The sequence below is a fragment of the Emydura macquarii genome, unplaced genomic scaffold (assembly GCF_026122565.2).
Source record: "Emydura macquarii macquarii isolate MOO-44397 ecotype Brisbane River unplaced genomic scaffold, CSIRO-AGI_Emac_v2 contig_312, whole genome shotgun sequence".
Taxonomy (NCBI): domain Eukaryota; kingdom Metazoa; phylum Chordata; order Testudines; family Chelidae; genus Emydura; species Emydura macquarii.
The window spans coordinates 1-15,408 of NW_027130449.1; the positions used below are offsets into that span (position 1 = coordinate 1).

General features: G+C 46.7%; 1 protein-coding gene across 4 annotated transcripts in view; it reads left to right on the forward strand.

Annotated features, from left to right (window-relative positions):
• The first annotated feature begins 9,366 nt into the window (after positions 1–9,366).
• Positions 9,367–15,408, forward strand: part of FEZ1 (fasciculation and elongation protein zeta 1) — a 117,436-nt gene continuing 111,394 nt past the window's right edge. Inside the window, exon 1 of one of the 4 annotated variants that reach the window (XM_067562460.1) lies at positions 9,367–9,727. The gene's annotated coding sequence lies outside the window, so the exon portion shown is untranslated. The remainder of the gene's footprint in view (positions 9,728–15,408) is intronic. The other 3 variants (XM_067562471.1, XM_067562453.1, XM_067562480.1) reach the window with 3 other exon arrangements.

A 15,408-nucleotide genomic window follows, 5' to 3' on the forward strand; every position in this document is an offset into this window, starting at 1 on the left:
CTTAGAATCAAATAAATAAATGAATAAATAATAAATAATAAATAAATAAATAAATAAATGAAGAAATAATAAATGTCATGTATATAAATAAATAATTATAATTAAATAAAAAATAATAAATACATAAAAATAAATAAATAAATAGGATAATGAATAAAGAATAAATAAATAAAAATGTTTGTTAATATACTATTAGTGATAATATTAAGAGGAGGTTTCCTAAAATGAACATATTTATCAGACTTAAAATTGAATAAATAAATCAATAAATCAAGTAAATAAATAAATAAATTATATATAAATAAATTATAATAATAAAATAAATAAATGAATAAAAATGTAAATAAATAAATAAAAAATAAAAATTTTAAAATGGTAATAAAGAAGTAAATAAATAAATTGAATAAATTATATATAAATAAATCGAATAAATAATAAATAAACAAATTAAATAATACATAAATAAATAAATATATTCAATAAATAAACTTAATTAATAAAAAATAAATAAATAAAAATAGATGAAATAAATATACACAAATGTGATAAATAATTAATATATTAATAAATGAAATAATAAATATATAAATATATAAATGAAAAAATAAATAAAATTAATAATAAATGTTGAATAATAAATAGTAAATAAATATAAAATAATAAATAAAATAATAAATATATAAATGAATAAATAAATAAATAATAAATAATAAATTAAATAATCAAACAATCAATAAATGGACTAAATAATAAATTATAAATAAATTAATATATAATAATAAATAAATAAACAAGTTGAATAAATAAATGAATATTAAAAATGTAATAAATAGTAAATAAATTAATAAAGAATAATAAATAAAATAAATAATAAATAAATAATTTGAATAAATAATAAATAATTAAATAAAACAATAAATTATAAGCAATAAATAAATATATAAATTGAATAAATAATAAATAAAACAATAAATACTATATTAAATAATATATAAACAAAAATAAATTAAATAAATTATCAATCATAAATCATAAACAAATAAATTGAATAAATAATAAGAAAAAATACAAAATAAATTAAATAATACATAATAAATAATATATAAATATTAAAAATTTAAATAAATACGTTGAATATATAATAAATAAATGTCTGTGTCCCTGTATCATTGGCAGTGAGAGGAGGTTGTATTGGGAGAAGGCGGCTGAAGTGATCATCCTTCATGAGAAAAAGTTGAACTCTCAGGAAACTCCCACTGGGGGTCCTGGTGGGATTTTAATCAGTGGCTTCTGGTTTCCCATTGTGTAGCCCTAACCACTGTACCACATGTCCTGACCTCTACTATTGCTTGCAGGGAGAGGAGGTTGTTTTGGAAGGAGCTGGCAAAGCCTGGGTGTACTTTGAGAGAAAATGTTGAGGTTCCTTTGGATGCTTCTGCATGGGGCTCTAGCAGAAGTTGAACCAGCAACCTCCGGTTTCTTATGCTGGTGCTCTAACCACTGCACTACATGCCCTTGCTACTGCTAGTGATCTGAGGAGGTTATTTACAAAGAAACTGGCACAGCACCATCTTGCAAGAGAAAGAGTTGAGCTTTCTCTGGAATCTGCTGCTAAGTGCCCCCCATTACTCCTGAAACCTAGCCCCCCATAGACTCCCATTATGTGTCAGTCTGTCTTCTAGGAGTTTCTTCAGAGGGTGAAACCCTGTTAAATGGGGAGAGGGCATCGAGATGAGTTCATAGAAGGGTTACACAGCACATTTCTGGATGGGTCCAAGTGCCCTGACCTTTGACACCTGACCTTTGATCTTTGACCTCTCACCCCTGTGCTTTGACCCCTGCCCTCCTAACCTTTGACCCCTGCCCTCTGACCTTTGACCCCTGCCCTCTGAACTTTCATCCCTGACCTTTGAGCTTCAACCCCTGACCTTGGACCCCTGATCCCTGACCATTGACCTTTCACCTTTGAACCCGGACCTTTGATCCCTGGACTTTGACCTTGACCCCTGACATTTCACATTTGACCCCTGAGCTTTGACCTTTCACCTTTGACCCTTGCCCTTTGACCCCTCACTCCTGATCCTTGACTCCTGAGTCTTGATCACCGACCCCAGACCCTTGACCCCTGAAACCTGACCCTTGACACCTTACCTTTGACCCCTGACCACCTAACCATTGGCCCCTGACCCTTGACCCCTGACTCTGGATCCCTGACCCTTCTGACCTCTGACCCTGGCCTCCTGACCCTTAACCCCTGGCCTCTTACCCCTAACACTTGATCACTGACCATTGACCCCTGATCCTTGACACCTCACCCTTGACCCCCAGATCCTTGACCTCTGCCCCTTGATCGTTGACCCCTGATGCTTGATTCCTGACCTCTGACCCCTAACCTTAGATCCTTGACCCCTAACGCTGACACTTGACCCCTCACCCAAAACCTCTGACCCCCTTACCTCTGACCCATGGCCCCTGAGTCCTGATCATCTAAACCCTGCCCTCTGCCCCTAGACCCTTGACCCCTGACCCTTGACTCCTGTCTCACACCGTAAGGCTCGGATCACGTCTCAAGACGCCCCTGGATCACTGGCTCCTCACCAAAAGACCTCCTCATCCTGCATGGAATAGTGGGGGCCCAGACACGTGGTTGCATGGTTTGTGCAAAGTACTGAGACGCCAGAGGTTGCTGGTCTGATTCACTCCCAGGCCTTCAGCAGCAGTCTTGCCCGAAGGCTCAAATCACATGTCACAGGATACTCCTGCCTTGCGCACTTCCCCAAAAACACCCTCCCCCCATGTGTACAACAGCAGGGGCCTGGCCCCACTCGTTCCAGTCTGCTGCCCTAACCCCTGTGGCACGTGGTCAGACCCCTGTTTCAGGAGGAGGTGGTGAGATAGAGGAATCCTGTGAGATTCAGCTAGACTGTCTGCAGGTGAGAGTGCCACCAGGGGCCCTGTGCCGATACAAGCTCATGACCTCTAGCTTCCCCATCCATTGTTCTATCTGCTGCACCATGTAGCTAGGCCCTGGTGGCCCTCTCCCCAGAAGACTGGAATGGCATGTCGAAGGTCGCTCCTGCCTCATGGGCTTCTCCTGAAACAACCTCTCTCCCCCTGCCTAGAAAGCAGGAGCCAGGACACACTGCAGTACTTAGGGCAACAGACTGGGAAGCCAGAGGTCTCCCCAGAAGACTCGCCTCTTTCCTCTCACGTCGCCCCTACCTCACTATCTTCTCCCCAAACAACTTCCTCCCACTGCACGGGCAGAGTGAGGGGCCTAGAAAGCAGTGCAGTGGTTTGGGCAACAGAACGGGTTGCCTGTTTGAAATCCTGCCCGGGCCCCCAGCAGAAGTCTCCCCAGAAAAACTCATCTCAGTTCTCTCATGTCACACCTGCCTTGCCAGCTCCTCCCCGAACAACCTCCTTTCCCAGTCATCGAACAGCAGGGTCCCAGCCAAGGGTCCCAGCCAAGTGGGGCAGCAGTTAAGGTAGTGAATTGGAAAGCAGCCAGCGGTCATCAGTTAATATCTTGACAGTGCCTCCAGCAGCAGACTCACCTCCCATCACCCCTGTTGTGCCAGCTTCTTCAAAAACACCCTCCCCCTCCAGCAGCGGGGGGGGACTTGGGGGGCTCACTACACTGGGCTGAAGGAGGAGTCACCAAGGAGGAGACATTCTACAGCATGTGCTTCAAGTCTTCAGGACAGACTGCCACCATGGGCCCTCTGGGGATGCACACCCCTTAATCACAGGCTTCCCAGTCCTTGCTGCCAAGCCATGTGACCTGATCCCTGCTGTTCTAGGCACAGTAAGGAGATTGTTTCAGGAGAAGCCAGTTCAACATGAGAGAACAGAGGCAAGTGTTCTGGGGAGACCGCTGTCAGGTACCATGGCAGGATCTGAACCAGCAACCACAGGATTCCCAGTTTATTGCTCTATCTTGACTTTAGCAAAGCTTTTGATACGGTCTCTCACAGTATTCTTATCAGCAAGTTAAAGAAGTATGGGTTGGATGAATGGACTATAAAATGGATCGAGAACTGGCTAGAGCATAGGGCTCAACGAGTAGTGATCAATGGCTACGTGTCTAGCTGGCAACCGGTCACAAGCGGAGTGCCCCAGGGTCGGTCCTGGGGCCGGTTTTGTTCAACATCTTTATTAATGATCTGGAGGATGGGGTGGATTGCACCCTCAGCAAGTTTGCGGACGACACTAAGCTGGGGGGAGTGGTAGATACCCTGCAAGGTAGGGATAGGATTCAGAAGGACCTAAACAAACTGGAGGATTGGGCCAAAAGAAATCTAATGAGGTTCAACAAAGAAAAGTGCAGAGTCCTCCACTTAGGAAGGAAGCATCCCATGCACAGCTATAGACTGGGGACCGACGAGCTGGGCAGCAGCTCTGCAGAAAGGGACCTGGGGGTAATGGTGGATAAAAAGCTGGATATGAGTCAGCAGTGTGCCCTGGTTGTCAAGAAGGCTAATGGCATATTGGGCTGCATTAGGAGGAGCATTGCCAGCAGATGGAGGGAAGTGATTATTCCCCTCTATTCGGCATTGGTGAGGCCGCATTTGGAGTATTATGTCCAGTTTTGGGCCCCCCACTACAAAAAGGATGTGGAGAAGCTGGAGAGAGTCCAGTGGAGGGCAACAAAAATGATGAGGGGGCTGGAGCACAAGACTTATGAGGAGAGGCTGAAGGAACTAGGCTTGTTTAGTCTGCAGAAGAGAAGATTGAGGGGGGATTTGATAGCAGCCTTTAACTACCTGAAAGGGGGTTCCAGGGAGGATGGGGCTAGGCTGTTCTCGGTGGTGGCAGATGACAGAACAAGGAGCAACGGTCTCAAGTTGCAGGGCGGGAGGTCTAGGTTGGACATTAGGAAAAATGTTTTACTAGGAGGGTGGTGAAGCACTGGAATGGGTTACCTAGGGAGGTGGTGGAATCTCCATCATTAGAGGTTTTTAAGCTGAGGTTTGACAAAGCCCTGGTTGGGATGATATAGCTGAAGTTAGTCCTGCTTTGAGCAGGGGGTTGGACTAGATGACCTCCTGAGGTCCCTTCCAACTCTAATATTCTATGATTCTATGATTCTATGATCTGCTATGCCACATGGCCAGGCCCTAGTGACACTCTCCCCAGAATTAACTAAAAGATAATTCGCATCCTCAACTAAGATTAATATTTCACTAGATTCTCAGACTGTGAAGATAGCTTACCCACAGCTGGTTGCGATTCCTCTTGCAACCAGGCCCCCCTTCCCTGTGGGTAGGTGCCAGTCTATGATGTCGCTTGGGAGATAGATTCCAGGGGAGAGCCCCAAGACAAAGATGCCTCAGCTTTTAACAAGTTTCCTTAACACCCCCTGTGGGGTCAGGTGATCGGCCATGTGCAGCAGTGGGCATGATTTCTTCCACTTGAGCCAAAGTGCTCATAGGTGCTTAGTCCGGTCCATTGTTCCTATGTGCCTGTCTCTGCTGGGCGTGGAAACACAGCTTTGTGTTTGTCTGCATCTATTCAAGCCATGTGAGACACACATTTGGGGGTATGATATAGCAGGGTTTCATATCTCTACGCATGTATGACATTGCAGGGAACATGCTACCACAACAATCATGTTCAGAATGTCATGAGCATTCCAAAAACACCTTATGACATACTTTGCATTAGACAATACACAATTACACTATAAGGATGAACATGAATGATACACAAATCACACTGTAAGGGTATACATGGGGTACAGCGTGTCACAGGCTGACCGGTCTGTAGTTCCCCAGATCATTCTTATTCACTTTTCTGAAGATGGGCACTATATTTGCCTTTTTCCAATCATCTGGGACCTCCCCCAATCATCACGAGTTTTCAAAGATAATGGCCAATGGCTCTGCAATCACATCAGCCAACTCCCTCAGCACCCTTGGATGCATTGCATCCGGCTCCACAGACTTGTGCATGTCCAGCCTTTCTAAAGAGTCCTGAATCAGTTCTTGTGCCTGTAGTTTTCCATAAACTGAGACTGACAGTATCCCTGTTCCCCTCCACATGGGAGAAGTTATATAAGAGCATGAAAGCATCTCCATTTTGCTTTTTTCTTGCTCTGATCTCTGGAGTCTGGACTTACACTAAAGGAAGCATTCCAATCAATGGACTGAGGACCTTCCAATCTTCTGGAAGTTACCAGAGACTTTATAAGCTAGCAGTCTGTAACATGACTGCTACAAACCTGATCCAAGAACTCTGAAATGATTGTATGTGTAGCAACCCTGTACTTGAGGGGCCTCAGAACTTAATTGTGAGTTTTACAGTTGGGAAGATCCTGGGAGACTACAACTCTCATGATGCCTTGGGGAAAAAGGAGAGAGACTCTTCCCCTTCCAGGAAGCTCAGAAAAAAGCATGTGGGGGACTCCATTTTGGTTTTGGGGTGGAAGCTGCTGCTGACTGCTGCTGGGATCCCAAAGCTGCTGCTGACGGGATCCCAAAGCTGCTGCTGACTGCTGCTGGGGTCCCAAAGCTGCTGCTCAGAGCCTACTGGAGCTTTGATCGAGCAGGACGCTTCGGAGGTTGGTGGCATTGCCCAAGCCAGGGCAGGGACTGAGCCTGGAGCTGACTGAGGTGGGCCTGCAGTGAAGGTGGTGTGAGTGCCCCCCACACTCTGTTGTTTGGGGCAGGGCTTATAAAGGAAGGGGCACTACAGAGAGACTTTGACTGGGCCTGAGAAGAGGCAGAGAGAGAGTTTCTTCGAGCAGGGCCAGGACTGCTGACATTCAGTTGGGCCAACTCCAAATCTCCAGCTTGATACCTTGGCTGGACTGTTACACTGAACCCACAGAGTGCTGTCTCCTTCTTCAGATCTTCAAGTGCGTCCATGCAAGCAAGGGGTCAGGGCTCTGAACTCCAGGGCAGTGCACACTCTGGAGGTGGGGTAAATAGTGGCAGTGTAAATGCCAGCGAGACACGTTTCATTTATTACTGTGTACTATTTTATTAATTGATTTATTCAACTGCTCCTGTGGATTTAAAATAGTTGTGATGTTTAATTTCAGTCTGTTAGGCCATATTTCCTCAAGTTGTTCAGTAAAGGTGTGTTAACACTAATTTAAGTATAGTGGATGTTTAGTTTGCGTAATTGCAATTGTTGAGTTAGACTATGTCACAGATTATTATCATTATTATTAGACTCGGTTTAGTCCTGGAAGCTCCCAAGGCAGCTATTGAGCATGTACAGGGGCCAGCCAGGTGGAGGCACTGCCAATTTTAAATTCCTTTAGGAGTAAAGGGACTGCAGCAGAGGGGTGGATGGAGGATTCCCACCTATCCTACATCATCAGTGGGATACTCAGGATCTCCTTTGTTGTCAGCAACCTTAGGTGCCCTTGCACACCGGTGAGTGTTGCCTGCTCCCAAGTAACCCAGGAAAGGAAGGGGGTTACATATGTATATGATTTCTTTGACTCTCTCCTTCTTTTCTCTTATAAATAAACCTAAAAGATTAGCAACAGCGTGATTACTGGGTAAGATCTGAGTTCTATATTGACCTAGCTGTGTGACTGGTCTCTTGGGACCAGAAGAGCCCTTTGTTTGATTAAACTGGTTTTCAATAAACACTCATCATAAAGTCTCGTGTCTGGGCGGTGAAACAAGGGCTTGGATGCCTAAGGAGACTGCAGTTTGGACTTCTTGTTAACCAATGTGGTGAGACTGTTTCCTTTTGGCTTGGTATATTTTATGGAAGAATTACTACCAGTGTGGGGTGAGTTTGCCCCATTTCTCAGCAGTGTGTCCTGAACCTGTCATCCTCAGCTATGAGCCACTGATGCCCAGTGAAACCTATCGATAGAATTCTATCAATGTTTCAACCAAATTCTGGCTCCTACGCTGTTATACTGGAGGCACTCACTCACTGAGTTAGGAGCAGCTTGCTTGCAGGAGGCTGTGCATGGGCTGACCCAGGAGTGGGGGTTCACACAGCAGAGCAAGTGCAAGACGGGCTCTAAGAGTGAGGGATTGAGATGACACAGCAATACACCAGTCCAGATTGCAGAGGCGAATGTCACACCCTACTCCCCCTTCATCCCCTAAAACCTACCCAGGTGGGGAGGTGGACAGGGTGGGCTTACCACCCGCAACACGCCCCAAGGGCTTTTGGGATTTTCAGAGGTCTGGGTTTCTGGGATTTTTGAAGGCTTTTGGGATTTTCTGAGGCCTCAAGGCTACTGGGAGTTTTTGGAGGCCCCGGTACTTTTGTAATCTTTGGAGTCCGCATGGGTTTGGGGATTTTTGAAGGTTCTGGGGCTTTTAAAAGGCCCTGGAGATTTTGATGGATTTGTAATTTTCAGAGGCCCCATTTCTTTTAGGATTTTTGGAGGCCTTAGGGCTTTGAGGAGTTTCAGAGGCCCTGGGATTTTCGGAATTTTCAGAGGCCTGAGGGCTTTCTGGAGATTTTGGGATTTTCAAAGGCTCCGTGGCTTTTGGGAGTTTTCTGAGGCCTTGGGGCTTTTGGAATTTTCAGGGGCTACTGGATTTTGGGTCCCCCCAGGCTTTAGGAATTTTTGGAGGCATGGGGCCTCTTGGATTTTGGAAGGTACCAGCACTTTTGCCATTTTTTATTAAAATCTATTAAAAAAATTTGTCTGAAAACCTGGAAAAAATTGTTTTTTAGACTGAAAATCAATTAATTTTTTTTAGGAATTGCAGAAAATTGGTGAGGGAAGCCAAGGGACACCAGGAGAAATCTGTGATCAGCAGAATTAAAGAGAATAAAAAGGAGGTTTTAAAATATGTCAGGAACAAAAAGAATGCTTAACAGTACATTTTGAGTGTACAAACACCGGGCTTTCTCCCACCTTCAGTCTGTGTACAGGATGTGGTACAGGGACCAGAAATTGCCTCTCAGCAGAAGAAACAGAACACATTTTTAACAGTGGAGACTGAACCAGGAGGGGAAATCAGGGGTAGAGCAGAAAGGTCTGAGCAGTTACTCCCAAAGCTTGTTTTGGGAGGAATTGCAGTGCCCATGAAGCTGTCTCCTTGCAGGTTATGGTGGACTTCTCCTGCTGGGACACTGGATTAAACCATTGTCTGGGCATGCAGAAAGCAGAAGGGTTTGATGCAGTCAAATATCTTTTCCCTAACCTTTTTTTTCTGGAGGACCCTTGTGTAGAAAGGATTCCTGTGAGGCTTTAGTGCATCCCCTCAGTTCCCAAATGGACGGCGGCATTATGGAGACGCTGTCTTTCATTTCCCCCACGCTGCCCTGGGAAAGAAGCTTCCATTTTTGGTGGGATTCTCCCACCAGACAACAAAGCGTGTGTAAACCAAGGCCTGGTCCTGCTGTGTGTCTGCATCATCTCAGAGGTTTTGGATCTGGGGGAGAAAATCCCCCCTCCTTCCCAAGGACTGACGGTTCTGGGAGGTCCCACTAAGAACCGGAGTGGGCCTTCTCCCCGGGGAGCTGGTCCTGTCAGCCTGTGCTCAGAGCAGGCCTCCTAGCTGAATCCGAAGCTGCTGCTGTCAGTGTCTTTGGAGCTAATGCATATTGATGAGGCAGGGCTGCGCGCACGGCTCTGCAGAGGGAGGCAGGCGCTGGGACCAGCCCTAGCTTCGCGCAGACAGGCGGCGGCTGGCGGAGGCCGGGACGTTTTTCTCTCCAGCGCCCAGAGATGCGGAGCTGATCCGGAGCCCTGCGTCCCCCAGCTGCGTTTCGCTGGCCCCAGCCCCACGGTCAGGTGCGTGTGTCTCTGTCCTGGGCGCTCCGAGCGGCGGCCCGTGACCGTCCCATTGTCTGGCGAGCCACGGCCGGGCCGTCGGGGCCGAACGGGACCCACGGGCCGGCAGGGGACTCTGCGTGTGTGTGTGTGTGTGTGTGTGTGTATACAGAGGGGGCTCTGTGTGTGTGTGTGTAGCACGGGCTGTGTGTGTGTGTGTGTGTGTGTGTGTAGAGGGGGCTCTGTGTGTGTGTGTATACAGAGGGGGCTCTGTGTGTGTGTGTGTGTGTGTGTGTGTGTGTGTATATATACAGAGGGGGTTCTGTGTGTGTGTGTGTGTGTGTATATATATATATATATATATATATATATACATACAGAGGGGGCTCTGTGTGTGTGTGTGTGTGTATAGAGGGGGCTCTCTGTGTGTGTCTGTGTGTGTACAGGGCAGGAGGACTGTTGACTGTGTGTTTCTGTGTATGTACAGGGGGGGCTCTTTGAGTGTGTGTGTGTGTGTGCGCAGGGAGCTGTGCATGTGTGCGGGGAAGGTGTGTGTGCATCGGGCAAAGGCCTGTGCTGGGGAATGGCTTTTTGCCTGCCTGTGTGGCTGCAGAGGGAGGGCTGTGAAGGGTGGGGGAGAGGGGCTGTGATTGTGAGAATGCAGATGGGGAAGTGGGTGTGAGGGGCTGGGGATTTGGTGTGTGTGTGTGTGTGTAGGACGGTGAGAAGGGATTATATCTATAGGTGATGACTGAGAATTGGGGGGTGCACATGGAGGAGAGTGCTATGTGGAGTCGGGTTGTAGGGAAAAGCAGAAATCAGTTGGGGGGGAGGAGGCTTTGTTGTCCAGGACTGCGGTTTTATGGGGGCAGAAAGGTGTACATGGAGGGGGTTATGTCTGCAGTGAGGCAGAGGCGGGTGTGTGTGCATGCGTATGGATTGATGGTGGATGTTCGGAGAGACAAGGATGAGCGTGTGTCTGTGGAGGGGAGATGAGGGTGTGTGTGTATGGGGAAGGTGTGCAGGAAGGGGAGGCTGTGCGTGAGTGGAGGTTGCTCGTGTTTGTGTGCAAGGGGAGGATTATTGGTGTGTGAGTATTTTGGCGGTGGGTATGGAGGCAGTACTGGTTGGGTGTAGTGGAAGGTGTTTGAGTGTGCATGGATTTGGGGGAGGGATGGGCATGTGTGTGTTTTTGAGGGGAATCTCTACTTGTCTGTTAGCTGGGATGCAGAATTGCTGCCTGGCTCTTAAAACAAGGTGACCTAACGTCCCTAATGCACTAGTTCTTGACAGTGTCACTTGGCAGCGCACTGTCTAGTGAGCCCTACAGTGCTTAGTGCAAACAGAGCAGCACTGTGCAGGGTTCTCTGCCCGGGGAATGGGGAGTAAGAGATTGTTTCTCTTCATCCTGGCTTTCAGAGGACCTTGCCCCGGCCCCCTGCAGCAAAGTGATTGCAACTCTTTCCCTCCACCTGCCTCCTTCCTGTTTGGGCCCCATGTAAGTTTACAGGGTCTGATGTTGCAGGGCGGCTGTTTACAGCTGGATCCCAGCACTGGAAATGACTCAGCAGGTACCATGCTATGGAAGGAAGGGGTAACAGGGAGATAATGTTGTGAGGCTGAACTGAGTAGAGATATATTATCATTTGAAAGTCAGTCCTGAGCAAAATTGTGTGGTGGGGAAATCATGTCAAACCAGAGAGGTGCGGGAGAAGCTGAGGGGACGAGTGTCCTGAGCCAACTGACCTGGGAAGATTGGAGGCCCAGGGAGATTGCCATTTACTAAGGGATTCTCCATCTCTGGCAATTTTTAAATCAAGATTAGATATTTTTCTAAGAAATCTGTTCCAGTTCAAACAGTAATTATTTCAGGGATGTTCTGTGGCCTCTGTTATGTAGGTGGGCAGACTGGATGATCATAGTGGTTCTTTCAGGCCGTAGAATCTAGGAATTACAGTGTTTTATAGGGTATTTTCTAGCTGCCCATTGGGTTTCTGCATCTTTCTGTTTTCCATCTTCTGTTGCTTCTGTCATGACATATTTGGCAAAGGGGAACTTGAGGCTCTGTAACAGAACGCTAGGCAAGAGCGCCTATTGGGTTCCAGGACAGAGGACCCTCACCAAGCAGAGACCCCCAAACAGCGCCCACTGCTCCTCAAAGGTGTCCAAGGAGCCAGCAGATGCTGCCCAGAGGAACACTGACTAGATGCGTGAACCAAGGGAGGACTGAAAATAGGCCTCACAGTTGCAGAGCACCTCTATGTCCAGCATCCTCCTCCTAGTATCATAAATGGCCAGTTTGGCCAGCACCAGGAGAGGTCTGATGACTTCATGGGGCCACCAATAGGGTGTGCAAAAATCAGGAGGTGTGGGGGAAGGTGCAGCCAGAAACTTAAGAAACGTTTCTGGAGGAGCCAGGGCACCAGGATCTCCCACACACCACAGAATGGGCAGGTGTCAGGAATGGCGGTGAACTCTGCCAGGTACACATCCATGTGCAGCTGAGCCAGCACTCTGGTCAGGGTCACTCCAATCAAACAATGGGGAATGGAGCTGGTTAAACAGAGCTCTGTCTAATTGGTGGGTGGAGCAGAGCTGGAAGCTAATTAAGTCATTAGGCAGAGGCTATAAATAGCCAGGGGAAGGAAGCGGAAAAGCAGGCAATAAAGGGAGGTGAGAGATTGCCCTTCCCTGCTTGTAACAGGAATTGGGGGCTCCCTAGGACTGTTGGAGCAGAGCTGTGTATAGTAGGAAAGTGGTGGGAACCCACATGGTAAATAAACTATACCAGGTGTTTGACCAGCACAAGGGTCTCTGAGCAATTTGTGGACTGAGCAGAGGCAGGAGCCAGGGGGCTCTGTCACAAGGTCCCTCTGCAATGAAGCAGCACATCAGAATTTCTGCTCTCGTTCTGAGGCCTGCCTAGATGCTAATTTTGGAGGGCATGCTTGGTGCATTCTTGCTGTTGGAGAGGATTCTTTTAAAAACAAAACAGGATTAGGATAAAGATAGGTAAAATTAAGGCTCAAGGGGCAGAAAGGTCGATAAAGTGATGTTATGCTTTCTTTACCAGTGTGAGAATGTTATTGTACAGTACAAAAATGGGTTCCTCCATGTTTTGTTGGCAGCGCTGTGCAGAGAAGCAAAGGAGTGGAATAGTAAAAGGTGCTGGTTCTGCAGATCAGTAGTGCAGCACACTGGCAGAATTGCTGTAGGTGCAGGGCTGGAGTAGCAGGGACGGTGTAGGTCAGGATTGGCAGAGTGGTGTGGCAAAAGCTAGTGTAATGAATGCCCGCCTGAGTGAAGTCGGCCTCTCACTCAGCAGTGTTAGTCCCTCACTTTTATGAAGAATAAATTCATCCCAAAACCTGTTAAAATGAGGCATCATATACAGATTTTCTTCACATCAGAATTTCTCAATTCAGAGAACTACAAATTACATTAGGAATGATCAGAAATTTCTGCCCATTTGAATAACCGCATCAGTCCCACAGCCTCCGATGTGCTGGAGAATCTGTACAACAATAATTTCTCTTGTCATTAGGAGCTATTTATCATGACCGTGGTGGCAGTGGAATCAAATTAACACCAAGGGACAACGGGCTGTCTTCAAAAAAACTAACGAGTGGACTAGATGCAAACAATAGGCAACTGGGAGACCCTCTGGGTGGGCTAATGTCTATGGGTAATAGGATGTCTGCTTTGAAGCATGTGGTCAGTATTTAGCCCTTTTCCATCGAATACTTGCAGGACCCTAAGTAGTTCATTAAACACTTTTGGAACTTTAGAAACTAGGTAGAGCGACATGGGATGTATTATGGCTGGAATTGTCAGTAGCCTGATCAGCTCTGCTTGGCAGTTAGGGTTGGCTGGCTCCTCTGGCCATACAAGACACACTTGCACGCCTACTGAAATGGCTGCAACTCCTGTGCTGGTCTATAAGGAGGCTTTGCAGACTCCATCTGTTGACCCCCGAGGCTGCTGACTGGCAAAAGCGTGTGATGCCCATCTAAGCCCTGTTGACACTTTAGACACTGCTTTTTTTTAATTTATACATCTCTGTTTTTCCTCTTTACTTTATATTTTGTGTTCTGAATTTTTGTCATCTTTATGGTACCACTTTTGCATTCACTAAGAAGAATAATTGCTAACAGGACCCAGGGCTCTCTGTGCCAACGGGGGTTGAGGCAGTGAGTCAGCCAAAGGGGTGCTTCTGAGATGTGATTAATATGGTGAGTGATCTCGTTATATTTTTTAGTGCACAGAGGACCTCCCCATATACACAGTAAGTTGCCTGTGAAATAGCCATGGCTAAGACCCTGCTAAGTTTGCAGGAAGCAAGCCCACACCCTTCTGCCTGCAACCCAGCATTGCATGTCAGGCTGGCCTGAGAGCATATGATGAAGGAAAAGTTCAGGCCTTCCTCCTCACCCTACACCCCACTTCTTCCGGCAACCACACAAAGTGCAGGGAAAATACAAAACTGCCACTTACTTTTTTAAAAAAGGGGAAGGAGACAGCAGTTCAAAAGGTTCTGTTAGGAAAGTGATGACTGACGAGGCGGACAGGGACACACATACTCGGTCTGGAGTGCGCAGAGTGACATGGCTTTCTGAAGAAGAATCTGCAGCTCTTTGGAGCTCTGCCACACACAGGACAGACACCTCAGTGAAGGGACACACTCCCATTAAAATAGGCTTAAGGAAGGACATGTACCTCCCTGTAGTTCTCCACCACACAGTGGTCATCCTCTGTTCCCCCCTTAGCTCCAAGTTGATGCATTTGCCATGCTCTTTTCTGCACATTTTATATTAAGTTAAACTACATCACTATTAGTCGCTTTTAAACTGACTTAAGGGTGTCCACACAAAGGGGCTGCTGCACTGATCTACATTGATTTAGAAACAGATCCTAGAATCATAGAAGATTAGGATTGGAAGGGACCTCAGGAGGTATCTAGTCCAACCCCCTGCTCAAAGCAGGACCAACCCCAACTAAATCATCCCAGCCAGGGCTTTGTCAAGCCGCACCTTAAAAACCTCTAAGGATGGAGGTTCCACCACCACAGATCTAGTGAAATAGGTTTAATTTCTGTGCACAGGCCAAGCCTGACCTTGTGCCATCTGCAGCCTCAACCCCATTGTCTTGAGACACTCTTTGCCTGTGGACAAACAGCAGTTGTCTGAGGCCATGGTTGCCTGTGAGTACAGGCCTTGTGTGCTGTGGGAAGTGTGCTGTGATTTGTCTTGTGTACCATTGCCTAGACTGGGCTATCGCCATCAGCAACCCCGTGATAGACTCAGGCAGGCTACACAGACAAATGGGATCTTGTATTTTCAAAACCACAACACTATCAGTAATGAATTTTGAAATCCTAGCAGAAAACCAGCCCAGGTAAAACGGAGTGTCCAGTTACTCCGAGATGGGCTGGCATTTCAAAAAGGCTCAGCTTCCAGGTGATGCTTATGACCAGATTTTCAGTAGAGCTCAATTCCCACCATGTAGAGCACTTCTGAAATTCTTGGCCTATGTGTCCATCCTGCCACCTTTAAAAATGCTGGACATTTAACTATGGCCACTCTCCCAGTAGCACCCATGTGACCTGTCCTCAGAGGACTTCCTCTGCCACCTGCTGGACCCATACCTGACAAAGCAAAGCTGCACATATCTCTTGCCTCCAAGCTGCCTGGACCAGGGTGGGT